Below are 20,282 nucleotides of genomic sequence, written 5' to 3' on the forward strand. Positions count from 1 at the left end.
TGCGTCTTATAGTGCGAAGGTACAGTAAATGTATAAAGCTTTGACAGAGGTCCCGACCACATAAAACTTTAAGCTGCAGTGTGAGAAAGCTTCTCTTACTATGAGCGGACCCTGAGCCAGACAGAAGTGACGCGACCGAGGCCGAACTGAGCTGCAGCTGGAGCTTCTATCTCCTGCAGCTTGGCAGTCTCCCGGGGCATGTCTGGTCCGGAAGGCATCTGGCAGCTGGTCTCGGAGATCCACAATAGATAACCTCCCGCTGCTGCTCCCCGCGTTCGATAACCACCCCCAGCATGTAGCTGCCGCTGCTCTTGCTTTGAGGTGGGGCACCAGGCTCTGGACATTCTCCTGCCGCTAATATCCCCGCTCGGTGACCACGCACAGGCATGTAGCGGCCGTGGCACCTCCTTCTTGTGAGCTCCGGACATCCTCCCGCTGCTGCTTCTCCTGCTTGGTGACCACCCACAGCTCCTACGCAGTCAAGTCAACACCATCTGTAATAATGTAGCTATTGGTAAAAGAATATGACACACATCTTCAACAGTGACAGCAGCGGTGTTTCGGTCAATAGACCTTTCTCAAGCTGCATAGAATAATGGCACACGAAAACAGCACTCACCATGCCTTAAATAGTTTCCTCAAATCTCCAAATTTTGTCTATTTTTAATATTGTGTTTTGTATTTTTTAGGTGATGAGAGTTCCTGCTGCCAGGAAGCGCAGTGGTGGTCTTCCCTTCCTTGCCCCCCTTTATGTGTGCGAGGTGGGAACCGGCTGGTGAGTCACTGTCTTTAGCCGCATAATTTTTTCTGTTCTGTATGTTTATACGCTTGACACCGGCTTCTGTTGCCGGATACAAGCCTTACTGGTTGCCATGGTAGGAGCGCTTTGTGTACGCCCCCTGGTGACGGCAGGTCACATGACTTCATATGTCATGATGACGTAGTGCAACTAGGAAGCGGCAGACGGCGGACTCACGCGCTGGTTAACACTGCTGCATGTACTAGGTGAGTGTCTGTGCAGGCGCGCATATCATTTGCATACAGTATGAGCGGTTCTCCTTCTAGTCCGCTCTCTGGGCAGAGGGTGTTTTCCAACGGGGAGGGATTTACTGTTTGAAGTTTAGGCGTTATTATGGGCTGTCCTTATTTAAATGTTAGGGGCTGCAGTTCTCCTCACAGTCCGCCTAGCCGCCAACTGCGCTTGATTGGTTGCAGGAGCTTGTCACTGATTGTCTTTGGAGATTTGAGGAAACTATTTAAGGCATGGCGAGTGCTGTTTTAGTGTGACATTATTCTGTGCAGCTTGAGAAAGGTCTATTGACCGAAACAGTGCTGCTGTCGCTGTTGAAGATGTGTGTCATGTTCTTTTACCAATAAAGAGCTATAATATTACAGATGGTGCTGACTTGACTGCGGAGGAGCTGTTGGAGCGTCTGGAGTGCAGAGACGTTGCAGGTCTTAGCACATCACCTTTCCCCTCCTTGGGTGCTTGCTATACACTGATCTTTTCTGGTGACCACCCACAGACATGGGTTGCCACGGCTCCTCCTCCCATGGGGGTGTGATGCATCAGGACAACTGCGCGCATGGACTGCTGGGGGCTGCGGGAGTCGCAGACACCTTGAGGCTTGACGCTCGACTTCCTATCGGCACATGACCAACTCCACGACCACACCAGATGACAGTGAGTGCCCGTTACGTGACAACTGCGCGCATGGACTGCTGGGGGCAGTAGGAGTTGCAGACACCTTGAGGCTTGGCACTCGGCTTCCTATCGGCACATGACCCACTCCACGGCAAAATCAGCTGACCATGAGTTCCCTGTCACGTGACCTGGATGGAGAACGCTGAATAGGCAAGGGTAATCTTGGCAAGTGTAATGTATCTGTGAGTAGTCAGTGTGTGTAGAAAGTGTAGTCATTGTAGAAAGTGTAGTCAGTGTAACTGGGTGTGTAGTCAGTGTAACTGGGTGTGTAGTTAGTGTAGCTGAGTGTGTGGTCAGTCTAGTCCATGTAGCTGGGTGTGTAGTCAGTGTAGCTGGGTGTGTGGTCAGTCTAGTTATTGTAGTTGGGTGTGTAGTAAGTGTAGTAAGTGTAGTCAGTGTAGCTAGGTGTGTAGTCTAGTCAGTATAGCTGGTTAGACAGAGACAGTTGGGAAATAAAGGTCCCTAAGATGCTCCTAGACTATAGACTCACCAGGTTTAGTATTTTTTTTTCCTGATTTTTGTCTTATACTCCGGAGCGTCTTATAGTCCGGAAAATATGGTAACTGGAATGGACATTATACCTATGTGGAGAAGTGCAAGTTTAGTAGTAATCACAAATCGAGAGTGCACAATAGCTCAAAGTTCCTGGGTAATTGATGTCCAAAAGGGTTGAATTTTGGGACAGTCCCATAAAAGATGGGATAGAGTGTAAATATTTTTGCAATTCCGCCAACACAGTGGGGAAATATTGGCAGAAAATTTGGTCATTGGTCTAGGAGTGAAATACCATTTTAGCAAGATTTTATGGAATGTTTCTCTATGGTTTACACAGGAGGAAAATAAATTGATGGCTTTGGTGGATGTTACTATATCTGAGTAATCTATCTGGCAATGAAGATCAGATGACCAGGATATTGTGTATTTGTGCAGTTTGTGACTACAGCTCAATAGTTCCTTATACCATAAAGAGATACCACCTTTGATTTCGTTTGGGGACAGGATAAAAACAATATGTTTAGATGCTCTCGGAAATGTGCATTTATGTTCTGTGAGGAGGTGTTTGATACATAAATATTTGAATATCTCTCCAGGAGAGAGTGAAAATGTAGTACTTAAAACAGGGAATTCCAGTAGAACATGTTTATCGGGTGTAAGTAGGTCAGTTACCAGAGAGAGACCAGCCTCCTTTCACTTTCTTAAATCTTGGTTGGGTGTTAGCAGAGATATAGATTCTATAGGGAGTTTAAGCAAAGATGATTCTGACTGGGCTGTGGGTGAGTTGGAAAATTGTGCCCAGGCATTGAATGTGGCTTGGACCGACGGGTAAGGTGATTTGTTTTTTTGGACCCTTAATAATTGAAGTGATAATAGGTGCAGAAGATTATTAGGGGAGATGGATTTTTCAATATTAACTAATTTCTTGGGTGAATCCTCCCTCCACCAATCTTTAGATGTATCTAGGAGGCATGCAAAATAATATGATTTTAAGCAAGGGACTCCTATTCCTCCCATGGATTTGGGGATAATGAGATTAATATACGCTATTCTATGTTTTTTTCTTTCCCCAAAGGAATTTGGCAATTCTATGGAGTTTAGTGAAAAAAATTATTAGATAGCGGAATGTGAACTGTTCTAAATAAGTATACAATGTTTGGGAGAACCTTCATTTGGAAAGCCGCAATTCTACCGAACCAAGAAAGTTCAAATTTAGAGATATTATGCAGGAGAACAGAGGCGCCAAGAGGATAAAAGGAAGCTAAATGAGCTTAAAAACCAAATTCTTGGTAAATAGAGGAGGTAGTGGTGGATTTACCTCCTCCAAGTAGACACACAACGACTGTAGTAAAGACATTCAATATATTTTATTTATGAACTCCAAATATGCAACGCGTTTCGCAGGTTTGATCCCGATTCATCAGGCAATAACAACGGAGCAATAGCATATGTGGTCAGTAGAAGAGCCAGGCACCTCAAATTTAGAGATAGTTTCTAGTTCTCTGGTAATGGAGGTTAAAAGTGGAAGGAAATTAGTCTGATACAATTTTATTTGTTGAGGAAGTTAGATAAATCCCTAGATAGGGGATGTGTTTTTGGGCCCAATGGAAGGGGCACTTGGAGGAAATTTGTTGTTTCAATGAGTGAGGAATGTTTACTTCCATCATTAGCAATTTACTTTCATTACTTTATAGTAAGATACTGATGAGTAATTGCTAAGGACGTCCATGATATGTGCTAAGGATTTAAGGGGATCTGTAACAGAAATGATAATGTCGTCTGCAAATAGCCCTATTTTGTGTGCTTGTCCTTGAATTTCTATTCCTGAGATGTTACTGTTTGATCTGCCCCATTGCCCCTCTTAATTTAAATGGTGTAATAACCAGGACAAATGGGCAAATAAAATACATGGGTTTTAATTACGGTAACATGTACCGTATTTTTCAGAATATAAGACGCACCTTTTCTTTCCCAAAACTGGGGGGGAAAAGTGGGCGCGTCTTATATTTAAAAGGTACGGTTTTGGGTCCCGGAATATACTCACCTGATCCTGCCGCCGCACTCCTGTCCTCCATCTGCGGTAATCCAAGGCTGCCCGATCATCCAGATCCATGTCTTCTGTATCATGAGGCTTCCCACTCATTAAGGATGCAGCTCTTTGGCGTCCCATCCGCCGCGCTCCTCATCGCTGCAGTCTCGGTATATAGACTGCAGCCTTCCGGTGTACGCATTCCTCTGCCCGATACTCTTCCTAGTTACCGCGTCATAGGCACTTCCTGGTTACAGCGCACGTGACGTCAGGCGCACGTGCGCTGCGGGTCACATAGAAGAGGCACTGTAACCAGGAAGTGCCTATGACGCGGTAACTAGGAAGAGTATCGGGCAGAGGAATGCGTACACCGGAAGGCTGCAGTCTATATACCGAGACTGCAGCGATGAGGAGCGCGGCGGATGGGACGCCAAAGAGCTGCATCCTTAATGAGTGGGAAGCCTCATGATACAGAAGACATGGATCTGGATGATCGGGCAGCCTCGGATTACCGCAGATGGAGGACAGGAGCGCGGCGGCAGGATCAGGTGAGATACAGCAGAGGTTAGTTAGTGAAGTGTAGTGTAGTTGGTGGGGAAGGGGCAGAAGGGGTTAGTTAGTGAAGTGTAGTGTAGTTGGTGGGGAAGGGGCAGAAGGGGTTAGTTAGTGAAGTGTAGTGTAGTTGGTGGGGGCAGCAGAGGTTAGTTAGTGAAGTGTAGTGTAGTTGGTGGGGGCAGCAGAGGTTAGTTAGTGAAGTGTAGTGAGGTGTAGTGTAGTTGGTGGGGGGGCAGAAGGGGTTAGTTAGTGAAGTGTAGTGTAGCTGGCCAGTGTAGCCTAGATAGAGACATTTTAGAGGGGAGTAGGTTGGTAAGACGCCCCTGCACCAAAGACGCATCTAGGCTTAGTTAATTTTTTTTCCTGATTTTTGCCCTCTAAAACTAGGTCCGTCTTATGTGTCGGAGCGTCTTGTATTCCGAAAAATACGGTATTAATGTAAAACTATAATGGCCAAAACCTGAGAAATAATGATTTTTTTCCATTTCTTTCTTAATCTTCCTGTTAAAATGGATTTAGAATAAAATAATTCTTAGCAAAAAGTACCCTCCAAAGAAAGCCTAAATGGTGGCGGAAAAAACAAGATATATATCATTTCGTTGTGATGAGTAGTGATAAAGTTATTGGCAAATGAATGGGAGGTGAAAGTTGCTCAGATGCAAAAAATGAACAACCCTGTGGGCTTAAGTGGTTAAGAAAGAAAAAGTGTTTTTTTCTGTTGGGGTAACAACTAATTTTGGCACATCTCTATATTGTTCAAGCTTATGTGAGCTTAGTGTTTTCAGTCACAATCCAAAGGTTCCTCTAGATCAGGGGTCTGGAACGTTTATGGCTAAGAGCGCCGTAAACGCCACATATTTTAAAATGTATTTCTGTAAGAGCCATACAGTATGTTTCAAACTGGGACAGTGCGCATGCGCAGCAGAGGGCTCACGTCCCTGTTGCCATGGTGATGTGTACACAGTTGATCCTCTGGGCAGCGCAAGTGTCAGACACATCTTCAGCTTCTCTTGGGTTTCATCAACATCAGCAATTTCCCCGAGAGCCAGACAGGAGAAATACCAACTAACAGCTTGTTAGCTGACTTTGGGGTTGATTCACTTTGTAGGACGAGATCCCCGCACTTTGGCCCAATAGGGTGCCTGTCAAGTGACAAGCGGCCTATTGGGCCAATCAAAGTGCGGGAATCTGGTCCTACAAAGTCATTGGGCCTGACAGGATCCAGGCTGGGACCATTGGAGCAGCTGTTCTTTTTGGGAGGAGCGCAAGTAAGTTAGTGCATGCTACAGCAGTAGCGTGCCTACTTTGAAAATTTTACTTGCGCTGCCACACTAGCTTAACCACTTGAGGACCACAGTCTTTCTACCCCTTAAGGACCAGGCACTTTTTTCCATTCAGACCACTGCAGCTTTCACGGTTTATTGCTCGCTCATACAACCTACCACCTAAATGAATTTTGGCTCCTTTTCTTGTCACTAATAAAGCTTTCTTTTGGTGCTATTTGATTGCTCCTGCGATTTTTACTTTTTATTATATTCATCAAAAAAGACTTTTTTCACAAGTTAGTGGAAAATGACACTTTGTGAAAAAAACAATAAAAATCAATTTTCCGCTAACTTTTGACAAAAAATAAAATCTTCTATGAACTTACCATACTCCTAACGGAATACCTTGGGGTGTCTTCTTTCTAAAATGGGGTCATTTGTGGGGTTCCTATACTGCCCTGGCATTTTAGGGGCCCTAAACCGTGAGGAGTAGTCTGGAAATCAAATTCCGCAAAATGTCCTGTGAAATCCTAAAGGTACTCATTGGACTTTGGGCCCTTTAGCACAGTTAGGGTGCAAAAAAGTGCCACACATGTGGTATCGCCGTACTCGGGAGAAGTAGTACAATGTGTTTTGGGGTGTATTTTTACACATACCCATGCTGGGTGGGAGAAATAACTCTGTAAATGGACAATTGTGTGTAAAAAAATCAAAAGATTGTCATTTACAGAGGTATTTCTCCCACCCAGCATGGGTATGTGTAAAAATACACCACAAAACACATTATACTACTTCTCCCGAGTACGGCGATACCACATGTGTGGCACTTTTTTGCACCCTAACTGCGCTAAAGGGCCCAAAGTCCAATGAGTACCTTTAGGATTTCACAGGTCATTTTGCGGAATTTGATTTCCAGACTACTCCTCACGGTTTAGTCCCCCTAAAATGCCAGGGCAGTATAGGAACCCCACAAATGACCCCATTTTAGAAAGAAGACACCCCAAGGTATTCCGTTAGGAGTATGGTGAGTTCATAGAAGATTTTATTTTTTGTCACAAGTTAGTGGAAAATGATACTTTGTGAAAAAAACAATAAAAATCAATTTTCCGCTAACTTTTGACAAAAAATAAAATCTTCTACGAACTTACCATACTCCTAACGGAATACCTTGGGGTGTCTTCTTTCTAAAATGGGGTCATTTGTGAGGTTCCTATACTGCCCTGGCATTTTAGGGGCCCTAAACCGTGAGGAGTAGTCCGGAAATCAAATTCCGCAAAATGACCTGTAAAATCCTTTGGGCCCTTTAGCGCAGTTAGGGTGCAAAAAAGTGCCACACATGTGGTATCGCCGTACTCGGGAGAAGTAGTACAATGTGTTTTGGGGTGTATTTTTACACATACCCATGCTGGGTGGGAGAAATAACTCTGTAAATGGACAATTGTGTGTAAAAAAATCAAAAGATTGTCATTTACAGAGGTATTTCTCCCACCCAGCATGGGTATGTGTAAAAATACACCCCAAAACACATTGTACTACTTCTCCCGAGTACGGCGATACCACATGTGTGGCACTTTTTTGCACCCTAACTGCGCTAAGGGGCCCAGAGTCCAATGAGTACCTTTAGGCTTTACAGGGGTGCTCAAAATTTAGCACCCCGCCCACTTGCCAGGACAGTTAACAAACCCCACAAATGACCCCATTTTGGAAAGAATACACGCTAAGGTATTCCATGAGGGCCATGGTGAGTTCATAGAAAATTTTATTTTTTGTCACAAGTTAGCGGAAAATGACATTTTGTGAAAAAAAAAAAAAAAAACACAAAACCACAATTTCTGCTAACTTGTGACAAAAAATAAAACATTCTATAAACTCACCATGCACCTCACGGAATACTTTTGGGTGTCCTCTTTCCAAAATGGCATCATTCGTGCTGTCTGTCCTGGCATTTTAGGGTCTCTGCAATCATTACATGTATGGCCAGTATTAGGAGTTTCTGCTATACTCCTTATATTGGGCATAAGGGTAATGCACTGTGGGCTGAAAGGAAAAATGAACGTCAAACAATCAATCAATGTGGATGAAAAAATATCTGCCAAAAAAATTTGGAAAAAAAAAAAAAAAAGAGGAGGTAGGCGTCTGCCAGGACATAGGAGCTGCCGCCCCAAAAATCCAAACCCACCAGCTCGTATGCCCTGGCAAACCTGATTTATCCATTCACACCGATCGATGTAGATGAACAAATCATTGCCAGAGTTCTTTTTTGATACAAAGTGTTTGCCAAAGCATATGAATCCCCAACACCACTCCTCGGCCCATATGCCTCGGCAAACGTATCTTTTTGACTGCGGAGGAGAAATCTCGTCCTGCAGCGCTGCATGCACCGACTTATGTGTAAGCTGACAGACGCGCAATGTTCTGTCAGGATGCACCATCAGTGCTGCAGCTGATTGGTCGGTCTGGATAGAAAAAAGAGAGAAGAAAAAAGACAAAACAATACAAAAAGGAGGGGAAGGCGTCTGCCAGGACATAGGAGCTGCCGCCCCAAAAATCCAAACCCACCAGCTCGTATGCCCTGGCAAACCTGATTTATCCATTCACACCGATCGATGTGGATGAACAAATCATTGCCAGAGTTCTTTTTTGATACAAAGTGTTTGCCAAAGCATATGAATCCCCAACACCACTCCTCAGCCCATATGCCTCGGCAAACGTATCTTTTTGACTGCGGAGGAGAAATCTCGTCCTGCAGCGCTGCATGCACCGACTTATGTGTAAGCTGACAGACGCGCAATGTTCTGTCAGGATGCACCATCAGTGCTGCAGCTGGTTAGTCGTTCGCTCGGTCCACCTGGAAGGTTATTGGATGGAAAAAGGAAAAAAAACACACAAAAAAAACAAAAAACAGGCAAGCAGCAAAGCAATTACTTCATTAACATTAATAAAACTGAACTTTTTTAATAAAAACCTTAACATTGCAAACTAAACATTAGCTTCTTTGCTTACCTGTTTTTTGTTTTTTTTAACTTACCTCCCGAGGACAAACCTCTCCTCCCCCATGGGACAATGTGCGAAGTGCAAATCGCACAGAGTTGTGGTGAAGTACATTACGCATTTTGTCCCAAGTGAAAGGAGAGGTTTCTGGCAGCCCTGTGTATTACGCTCTCTCAAAACCAGATGTTTGGTTTCACACTGCATATTGACATATCCGGTGGGTCGAGCCTGCCGCACCGTATCGTCCAAAACAGACCTTCAGGCAATACCACAAGAGTAGCATTCGGCCTAGTAATGGACTGCGTCGCCATAGACTAACATGACTTCCGGGCCGATCGAAATTGCCACAGAAGCCACGCAGTAACGTAGGCATGCACTAGCGTTAAGTCAAGCACTTCCGGCGTAGGGGGGGACCGCAAAGTGTGACTTAGCACTGAGAGACCCTTGTGTGCCTACCGCTGTGTCTGTAGTTCCCTACTCTCTAATAGTGTACCTGCTCATGGTACCTCTCAAAACACTCCCCTAGGCATAGTCCAGGCTGGTCAGGGCAGCGGGGACAATAAACAGTGGTGTCACGCCTTGTTCCAGCCCTGCTGCAGACACGACAACGTTTTCTTCGGATTCGGTGACCTGGGGTACTCGGAATCGGATAGGCGTAATGCCTTCCATGCAGCCTGCTAGTTGCATCTTGGGGTTGGGCCCGGGCACCTCCTGGATACAGGAGTTCCATAGTGATCTGTCTCTGAAATTGTAGAAACGATCCAGTTCTCCCAGCCTTACTGTAGAGAACAAAGCTGTTGTAAACTGCCAATTGAATTAAATAAAAGGACACTTTTTTATACCAGCGCCTTGTTTTGCGGGAAAGTAAATAGGGCGCTAACCTCTGGTCATTGAAGTCCACCCCTCCCATGTTGGTATTATACTCGTGGACGACAAGGGGTTTTTCAATGACCTCAGTTCGCCGTTGAATTTGGACTGTCGTGTCTGCGTGAATGGTGGACAGAAAGTAAACGTCCCTCTTGTCCTTCCATTTCACCGCGAGCAGGTCGTCAGCACTCAATGCAGCCCTCTGCCCCCGTTGAAGTTTGGTGGTAATGAGCCGTTGGGGGAAGCCCCGGCGACTATGCCGCACGGTGCCACAGCATCGGATTCCTTCTAACTTTAAGTGCTGATAGAGGGCCACACTTGAGTAGTAATTGTCCACATAAAGATGGTACCCCTTCTGGAACAAGGGTGACGCCAAGTCCCACACAACCTTTCCACTGCTCCCCAGGTAGTCAGGGCATCCGACCGGCTCCAATTTGGAGTCTTTTCCTTCATAGACCCTAAAATAAGATGTATAGCCTGTGGCCCTTTCACAGAGCTTATACAGTTTCACCCCATACCGGGCGCGCTTGCTTGGGATGTACTGTTTGATGCCAAGGCGCCCGGTAAAACGTATGAGGGACTCATCTACGCAGATTTGCTGTTCAGGGGTATAAGCATCTGCAAATTTTGATGACAGGTGGTCTATGAGGGGCCGAATTTTGTGGAGCCGGTCAAAAGCAGGGTGGTCACTTTCATGACAGGTTTCATCATCATTGAAGTGCAGGATGTTCTCAAATCGTGTCCTGGACATGGCAGCAGAGTACAAGGGAACATGTTGTGATGGGTCTGTAGACCAATAAGACCGCAACACATTTTGTTTGATTTGTCCCATGTTTAAGAGAAGGGCCAAAAAAATTTTAAGTTCGGAAACTTGGACTGGTTTCCACCGAAATGGCTGGGCAAGGAAGACATTCGGATTGGCGGTTAGAAATTGTGTGGCTTTACGGTTGGTCTCTGCCACGACTAGGTCTAAGAGATCCTGGGTGATGAACAGATAAAAAAAGTCTAGGGGCGATCCTAGATTATCTGTCATCTCCTGGACTCCAGACTGGGCGGTGAAAGGGGGCAGTACGGGTGCGGCGGTATCAGGGGATTGCCAATTTGGATTTGCCAGCACCTCTGGTAAACTAGGGGTAGTACGGGCCCGTGTACTTGATGGCTGCGACTGGGGTGTTACTACACGTGCCACCGAACCAGTTTCAACTTCCACGCTGGTGCTCGCCACTTCACCAGGGTGTACGGAAGTACTGGTTCTAGGTCCAGGAGATGCTGTGCTGCTGGTGCCTGCCCCACCATGAAATCTCAGACCAGCACGAGCACCACTCTGCTGCCCTTGAGGCTGATCCTGCGCCACCTGCGGTCCAACGACATGGGGTGTGGTACGCCTGGCTCTAGCCGGGACCTCAACCTCGTCATCACTATCGGTCAGTGAGCCACTGCTCAATTCAGGTACAAACTCTGACCCAGATGATTCGTCGAATGGTTCGTCCCAATCGTCCTCATCCGACTGGGCCATGTACCTGAGAACCTCATCATCGGAATACCCCTTTCTTGCCATGGCGAGTGGGGAATCAGAAGCAATCAGAAACAATCACAGGCCAATCACAGGCCAATCACGGGACAATCAAAGCCAATCACAGGCCAATCACGGGACAATCACAGGCCAATCACGGGACAATCACAGGCCAATCACGGGACAATCACAGGCCAATCACGGGACAATCACAGGCCAATCACAGGGCAATCACAGGACAATCAAAGCAAATCACAGGGCAATCGCGGGACAATCAAAGCCAATTACGGGACAATCAAAGCCAATCACAGCCAATCACTGGGCAATCACAGGGCAATCACGGGACAATCACAGGCCAATCACGGGACAATCACAGGCCAATCACAGGCCAATCACGGGCCAATCACAGGCCAATCACGGGACAATCACAGGCCAATCACGGGACAATCACAGGCCAATCACGGGACAATCACAGGCCAATCACGGGACAATCACAGGCCAATCACGGGACAATCAAATACAATGACAGCACAATGAAATACAATGACAGCACAATCAAATACAATGCACTGGGAAGGTGATTGGGGGGGGGGGGGGGGTCTGAGGGCGATCTGAGGGTGAGGGGAGTTGATTAGGTGCCCGCACGGGGCAGATTGGGTCCTGATCTGATGGGTGGCAGACACAGGGGGTGACCGATGGGAGGTCAGTGAGTGATTACAGGGGAGAATAGATGTAAACAATGCACTGGGGAGGTTATCAGGGGGGGGGGGGTCTGAGGACGGTCTGGGTGGGTGATCAGGTGCTCCCAAGGGACAGTTTAGGGTCTGCTCTGATGGGTGGTGGTGACAAGGGGTGATAGAAAAGTGACAGACAGGTGATAGACAGGTGGTCAGTGGGTGAGGCAGATTTATACAGTATACAGGGGTGGGGGGCTGGGGGGGGGTCTGGGGGGATCTGAGGGTAGGGGGGGTGATTAAGGGACCCTAGGGGGCAGTTAGGGACCTAATCTACAGATCAGCGTCGGCAGATAGTGGCAGGGGGTGATTGATGGGTTTATTAGGGGGTGCTTGGGTGTACACAGGGGCGTGCTGGGGTGGTCAGGGGGGGTCCTGAGGGCTGGGGTGGGTGATCGGGGGGTCTGTGGGTGCAAAAAACCTGTTTGCTGCTCTCACTACAGGGCTGCCTCCTCCTCGGACGATCCGTGCGAAGCTGCGTGCAGAGGAGGAGGAGGCAGCCTGTATAATACACTTTGTCATGTAAACAAAGTGTATTATACATTTCTATTGGCCAGATCGTAAATTTAAACCCCGCCGGCGCTGCTAATTGGCCGGCGGGGTATCGGGCAAGGTGGGCGGGGCCTATCGCCGCGGGGAGCGCGCGTCATAGATGACGCGATCGCTCCCCGTACACGCCTTAAGTACCCGCCGCCGTCAGGCGTATTGCGGTCCTTAAGGCATCCACTTTGCCGCCGCCCATGGGCTGTGGGCGGTCGGCAAGTGGTTAAAGAGAACCTTAAGTCAAAAAAAAAAAAAAAAAAGACTTTTACTCACCTGGGGCTTCCAATAGCCCCATGCAGCTGTCCGGTGCCCTCGCCATGTCCCTCCGATCCTCGTGTCCCCGCCGGCAGCCACTACCGGTTTCACCGTCAGGAGCCGACAGGCTGGAAACGCGAGTGATTCTTCGCGTTCCCAGCCACAATTGCACCCTCTGTTGCTATAGCATATAGCATGAAGCATATAGCAGCATAGAGGGCGCAATTGTGGCTGGGAACGCGAAGAATCATTTGCGTTCCCAGCCTGACGGCGAACCGGAAGTGGCTGCCGGCGGGGACACGAGGATTGGAGGGACACGGCGAGGGCACCGGACAGCTGCAGGGGGCTATTGGAAGCCCCAGGTGAGTAAAAGTCTTTTTTTTTTTTTTTTACTTAAGGTTCTCTTTAAAGAATCAACACCTACTGATTTGTCTGTGAGCCAGATGTAGCCATCAAAAGAGCCACATCTGGCTTCCGAGCCATAGGCCCCCTACCCCTGTCCTAGGTGATATTTTCAGACTTGTCAATAAAATGCCCTGTAAACCCCCAGCAAGTAAACAAACCCTCAAAATCATTTTGATAGTACTTTTTCCATTGTAATGTGCTAAAAAGGTATTATAAATTAAAGATGAAAAACTATCTGGGTAATTCCATGGCCTTTTGACATAGTTCTGCACTTGACCTCACCGATTTTTACCAAATTAGTGACCCCTAAACCTCGCGCACCCCCCCCCCCCCCCAAACCAAATGTTAGCGGGGAAAAAAAGGCCAATTTTGATGTAGACACATTTTCAAAAAATCATAGCTTCATTAAAAAGCATTGCACAGACGGCAGATTGAGCTCGTTGGAAAGGTATTTATCTAATGTTTAATGAAAAAAAAATAGTTTTTGAATTTTTTTTTTAATTTGAAAATTTAAAAACGAATTTTTGAAAAACATGTACCCTTCGATTTTTTCTGTTTGTTTTTAAACTTTTGGATATGTTAAAGGCCACACTTTGAACTACCTTTCACTTACTTCACGAGAAATGACTGTTAGTAGCGCAGTGTGCCCTGAGACGCCGCGGCACCGGGCGTGTCTGGGAGCGCTGGAGCCCTGCTTCTCTATCACAGCTACGCCCAGTCTGGGCGAGTCACAAGTCTGGGCGTAGCTGCGATAGAGAAGCCAGGCTCAAGCGCTCCCAGACACGCCTGACGCCGCGGCGTCTCAGGGAGCACTGCGCTATAAACAGTCATTTCTCGTGAAGTAAGCGAGACCAAAATATCAAACTTTCAGGAAAGGTAGTTCAAAGTGTGGCCTTTAACATATCCAAAACTCAAAAAAAAAAATCGAAGGGTACATGTTTTTCAAAAATTCGATTCTCAAATTTTAAAAAAACATTGAAAATTTTCAAAAACTATTTTTTTCCATTAAACTTTAGATAAATACCTTTCCAACTAGCTCAATCTGCCATCCGTGCAATGATTTTTGATGAAGCTGTGATTTTTTTGAAAATTTGTCAACATCAAAATTGGCCATTTTGACTTTGAGCCACTGCTCGGCCAAATTTCAGAATGTTTTGCTAAAATTTGTTGGGGCGGGGGGGCGGGGGTGTCTTTGGAGTCACCGATCACGTGAAAAAAATTTGGTCAAAATCTGAGAGGTCAAGTGTAAAACTATGTCGAACGGCCATAGAATTACCCATCTCCTGACCTAGAACACTCAGGAGAAAAAGTGAATTGCTTATGACCCTAGGCCTCTTTCAGATGGACGGCTGAATTCTGCGCTTGACGAGCATCCCGCCTGCCACCCATGAATGCAAGTCGGGTGCAAGTAAAATACAGTCTAATTGCAGCATTTATAACACCACACGTGTCAGCTCTTGACCCGTAGTGGCATTACCCTGAGCCAGAGGAGCACCATATGTCAGATCTGACCATAGCTATGGCTGCACTCAGATGTGACTCTGGGGGGAGCCACCTGTCTAGCAAGTGCCCAGCCAGTGCAGGAGAGCAGCTGACAGGCTGTGAATTCACCGCCTGTCAGCTGCCGTTCTGAAAGAGACCTAAGTGCACAACAATGTAGAACTTGTTGATTTTCTGGTTTTCACTCTCATTTCTCTCCTCTGCTGTCAGGAATGGCGTCTGCTGATCTGAGGAAGGAGCTGGACTGTTCCATCTGTCTGAGCATTTATACAGATCCCGTGACCCTGAGATGTGGACACAACTTCTGCCGGCTCTGTATAGCTCAGGTGTTGGATACACAGGAGGGGGCTGGAGTTTATTCCTGTCCTCAATGCAAACAGAAGTTTCAGGAACGGCCGGCACTGCAGAGGAACATAACATTGTGTAACATTGTGGAGAGTTTCCGCTCTGCTCAGCCAGATCAGGAAGAGACTGGGGTCTTCTGTACTTACTGTATTCACTCTCCTGTACCGGCTGTTATGTCCTGTCTGATGTGTGAAGCTTCTCTGTGTGACAATCACCTGAGAGTCCACAGCAAGTCACCAGAACACGTCTTGTGTGACCCCACCACTTCCCTGGAGAACAGGAAATGCTCCGTCTATAGGGAATTGTATAAATATTACTGCACTGTGGACTCTGCCTGTATCTGTGTGTCCTGCAGGCTGGATGGAGACCACCAGGGACATAAGGTGGAGACACTGGATGAGGCCTCAGAGAAGAAGAAACAGAAGCTAAGAAATGATCTGCAGGAACTGATCACTAAGACAGAGGAGGCTGAGAAAGAAGCCCAGAGTCTGCAGGAGAAGAAAAGAAAAGTCCATGAAAAGTCATCTGGTGTAACAGAGAGTCACTGGCCTGTTTAGAGACCTCAGGAGACAGCTGGATGACCTGGAGAAGAGAATCCTGAGAGAGGTCTCCAGGCAGGAGGAGCAGCTTTCTCTGGCATTGGCTGATTTCATTCAGCAGCTGGAAATAAAGAAGGCCGAGCTGTCCAGGAAGATGTGTTACATTGAGGAGCTGTGTAACATGACTGACCCACTGACTGTCTTACAGGAATCACACACAGGTGACTTGTGTGACACTGAGGAGGGGGATAAGGAGGACAGAGAGAGACATGATGGGCGGGATCTGGATGTGGCTCTCATCTCACACACATTACACACAGGGTTATCTGATATAATAGCCGGGGTAACTGGAGGCTGCATCATACAGGAGGCTGCAGACATATTACTGGATATAAATACGGTTCATAATAATCTACAGATATCAGATGACATGAAAATTGTATCGTGGTCAGATATCAGCCAGAATCGCCCAGAAACACCAGAGAGATTTCAGACATACGGTCAGGTGATGAGCAGACAGAGTTTCTCCTCAGGGCGATATTACTGGGAAGTGGATGTCAGTAAATCAGAGGGGTGGCGTGTAGGAATGTGTTACCCCAGTATAGACAGGAGAGGAGTGCAGTCAGTGATTGGATATAATAACAAGTCCTGGTGTTTGTTCAGGTATAATAATCAGTATTATGTGCGACATGACAGTACAGAGATCCAGTTACCTGACAATAATGTCTCCAGTAATAGAGTCGGGATATATCTGGATTATGAGGCCGGGCGGCTGTCCTTTTATAATCTGTGTGTCCCCATCAGACACCTCCACACCTTCACTGAGCCCCTCCATGCTGCATTAAATGTATTGGAAGGTTCTTTAAAGATATGCAGGGCTTGAGACATGTCAAGTGTGGGAGTAAGGACTGCATTGTGGAAGATCAGCCCATAACATTCTGTAAAATATGCAGCTAATACAAAACTTGGTGGATACATTAAATCCGATCTTGTTTATCAATATATGCAGATATGTAAACAAAGGCGCCAATAAGAGTAAAAGCTATTGGCGCCTCTGTTTACATATCTGCATATAGTTTAGTCCACCTTTGGTGGAGGGGTGTTTCCCCTTTTTCCGATCTACACAGAGCGACTTTTTAAACCTGAGTGGGGTAATTCTCCCCACCTGCCTTTCCAGTGGTTGCCTACATGGCCACCTCTGCTTGTGAGTATAGCCATTGTGTTTTTATAACCTACTATTACTCATCTTAAAGGATACCCGAAGTGACATGTGACTTGATGAGATAGACATGTGTGTGTACAGTGCCTAGCACACAAATAACTATGCTGTCTTCCTTTTTTTCTTTCTCTTTCTGAAAGAGTTAAATATCAGGTATGTAAGTGGCGGACTCAGTCCTGACTCAGACAGGAAGTGACTATCATGTGGCCCTCACTGATAAGAAACACTTTCCTAGGAGAAAATGGCTTCTGAGAGCAAGAAAGAGATAAAAAGGGGAATCTCTTATCAGTGAGAGTCACACTGTAGTCACTTCCTGTCTGATGCAGGACTGAGTCAGCCACTTACATACCTGATATTTAACTCTTTCAGGCAGAGAATGAAAAAACGGAACCCAGCATAGTTATTTGTGTGCTAGGCACAGTACATACACATGTATAGCTCATCATGTCACATGTCACTTCGGGTATCCTTTAACCACATAACGACCAGCTAATGCCGATAGGCGGCGGCTGGTCATTTGTGGATTTCCATGGAAACGCTTCTGATAGGCTGAAGCCTATCAGAGGCGGCGCAGGACGGATCGCCGTCCTGCGCCGCCCATCGCGCCGCCTATAGCAAGAGGGAGAGGGAGGGAGGAATAGCGCTGCGGAGGGGGGCTTTGAGGAGCCCCCCCCTCCGCTCGGCTACACAGAGCGGTGGCGATCAGACCCCCCCCCCCAGCAGGACATCCCCCTAGTGGGGAAAAAAGGGGGGACGTCTGATTGCCCTGCCTCAATCACGATCTGTGCTGCGGGCTGGAGAGCCCACGCAGCACAGATCTGGGAAAGCAGCCCCGGTCCTTAAGTGGTTAAATACTACACTATATTGGGCTCTCGGTCTTCTGTCTTTTTTAAGCTTGCTTATTAATATATTTATTCAGTGTCATGCTGCTAGTGAAGGATTTAGGAAATCTAAGAATCCATGTCAATCAAACTGAGAATCTATGTCAAAAAAGTGAAAAAAAATTCATGCATTTTCCCACATACACTCATGCAGAAAATCAGATACAGGATACTGGCAGACAGGTGTGCTAATGGCCTTAAGCTAAGTACACACTTAAGATAAAAGTCTTTGGAAAATGAAAGATCACAGATCAATTTTACCCCCTTCCATGTAGTATGAGAGCCATACTCTACACAGTCTATTCTATGGAGCTGCACTCCCCATCAGACAGAAATCTTACCCCCTTCCATGTAGTATGAGAGCCATACTCTACACAGTCTATTCTATGGAGCTGCACTCCCCATCAGACAGAAATCTTACCCCCTTCCATGTAGTATGAGAGCCACACCTACACAGTCTATTCTATGGAGCTGCACTCCCCATCAGACAGAGATCTTACCCCCTTCCATGTAGTATGAGAGCCACACCTACACAGTCTATTCTATGGAGCTGCACTCCCCATCAGACAGAAATCTTACCCCCTTCCATGTAGTATGAGAGCCACACCTACACAGTCTATTCTATGGAGCTGCACTCCCCATCAGACAGAAATCTTACCCCCTTCCATGTAGTATGAGAGCCACACCTACACAGTCTATTCTATGGAGCTGCACTCCCCATCAGACAGAAATCTTACCCCCTTCCATGTAGTATGAGAGCCACACCTACACAGTCTATTCTATGGAGCTGCACTCCCCATCAGACAGAGATCTTACCCCCTTCCATGTAGTATGAGAGCCACACCTACACAGTCTATTCTATGGAGCTGCACTCCCCATCAGAAAAAAATCTTAGCAAGATGCTGCACACACAGATGCTGTACAGACACAAAAGATCAGGATCTGCAAAAGATCTGTTCCTGCAAAATGCATTCATAGTCTATGATATCTGCAGATCTCATACACACTTTGTTTAAAGGGAACCAGAGATGAAGCACCCTCATGTATTTTACCATATATATCAATGGGAACATGACAGTAAACACCTACCCTGCTCTCTGTTTCATACTTCTCTGCTAAATCTGCCTGTTATCAGCCCTGATAAGAATCCCCAACTGAGCGTTCAGTCTAGCTTTCATCGGAATGATTATAGCTGAGTCAGTTTTCTGTTATGTCTTTTCAAGCCCAAGCCTGCCCCTTTGTGGCTCTTATTTTCTGCTTTGAGAATAAATAGCAGGAAATCAGAGCCACAAGGGGGCAGACTTGGGCTTGAAAAGACATCACAGAAGCCTGACTCAGCTATAATCATTCCGTGCAAAGCTAGACTGAATGCTCGGTCGGGATTCTTATCAGGGCTGATAACAGGCAGATTTAGCAGAGAAGAATGAAACAGAGAGCATGGTAGTTGTTTACGGTCATGTTCCCATTGATGTATATGATAAAATACATGAGGGTGCTTAGTCTCTGGTTCCCTTTAAGGGACATTCATCTGCAGACCAGGTCCACCAGGATGGATTTTCAGATCTGCAGATGAATGTCCGTTAACCAGTTCACCCCCAAGGGTTTTTATCCTAACGGACCAGAGCAATTTTCAGTTGTCAGCGCTCCTCCCTTTTATTCCCTAATAACTTTATTACTACTTATCACAAGAAAATGATCTATACCTCGTTTTTTTCGCCACCAATTAGGCTTTCTGTGGATAGTACATTTTGCTAAGAATTTTTTTATTCTAAATGCATTTTAATGAGAAAAACAGAAAAAAAAAGAAAAAAAATCATTATTTCTCAGTGTTCAGCCTTTATAGTTTTAAAATTAAACATTCTCCTGTGGATAAAACAAACACGTTTTATTTGCCCAGTGGTCCCGATAATTAAACCGTTTAGATTATGTCCCTACCACAATGTATGGCGACAGTATATTATTTTGAAATATAAGTGGTTATTTTTCTGTTTGTTCTGGCCATAATTACAAGCCCCTATGTAATAAATTAAAATTAATTTTCCCCCATAAAATATAGAATAAAAAAAGCTGAGTCCCTAAGGCAACTATTTATTTTTTTTTTTAAGCTGATTTTTTTTTTTTACAAGTGTTTTTTTTGGGGGGGGGGAGGGTTGGAAGTGTAATTTTATTAATGATGTGTATATACTTGAAAATGTATGTATTTTGTAGGTGTAATATACTTTTTGGCCACAAGATGGCGCTGGTGAACACTCATAGGACGTGTTCACTTTTTTTTTTTTTTTTTTTTACACACTTTATTAAACTGTTACATTTCCTGTTTATGTGAATGGACGTAGCCGCTGTTCGCGGTCACGTCCATTCACTCCAGGCACTGCGATTGGGTAGAGGACTGTTCAGTCCTCTTCCCCAATCGCCCAGCACGGGATCCCGACGGTAATGGC

At 46.0% G+C, this 20,282-nt stretch overlaps 1 pseudogene; it reads left to right on the forward strand.

The window, feature by feature from the left end:
* The window catches only part of LOC137517913 (E3 ubiquitin-protein ligase TRIM11-like), a 48,094-nt pseudogene extending 31,377 nt beyond the window's left edge, over positions 1-16,717 (forward strand).
* The last annotated feature ends 3,565 nt before the right edge of the window (positions 16,718-20,282 follow it).

The sequence above is a fragment of the Hyperolius riggenbachi genome, chromosome 5 (genome assembly GCF_040937935.1).
Source record: "Hyperolius riggenbachi isolate aHypRig1 chromosome 5, aHypRig1.pri, whole genome shotgun sequence".
Taxonomy (NCBI): Eukaryota; Metazoa; Chordata; class Amphibia; order Anura; family Hyperoliidae; genus Hyperolius; species Hyperolius riggenbachi.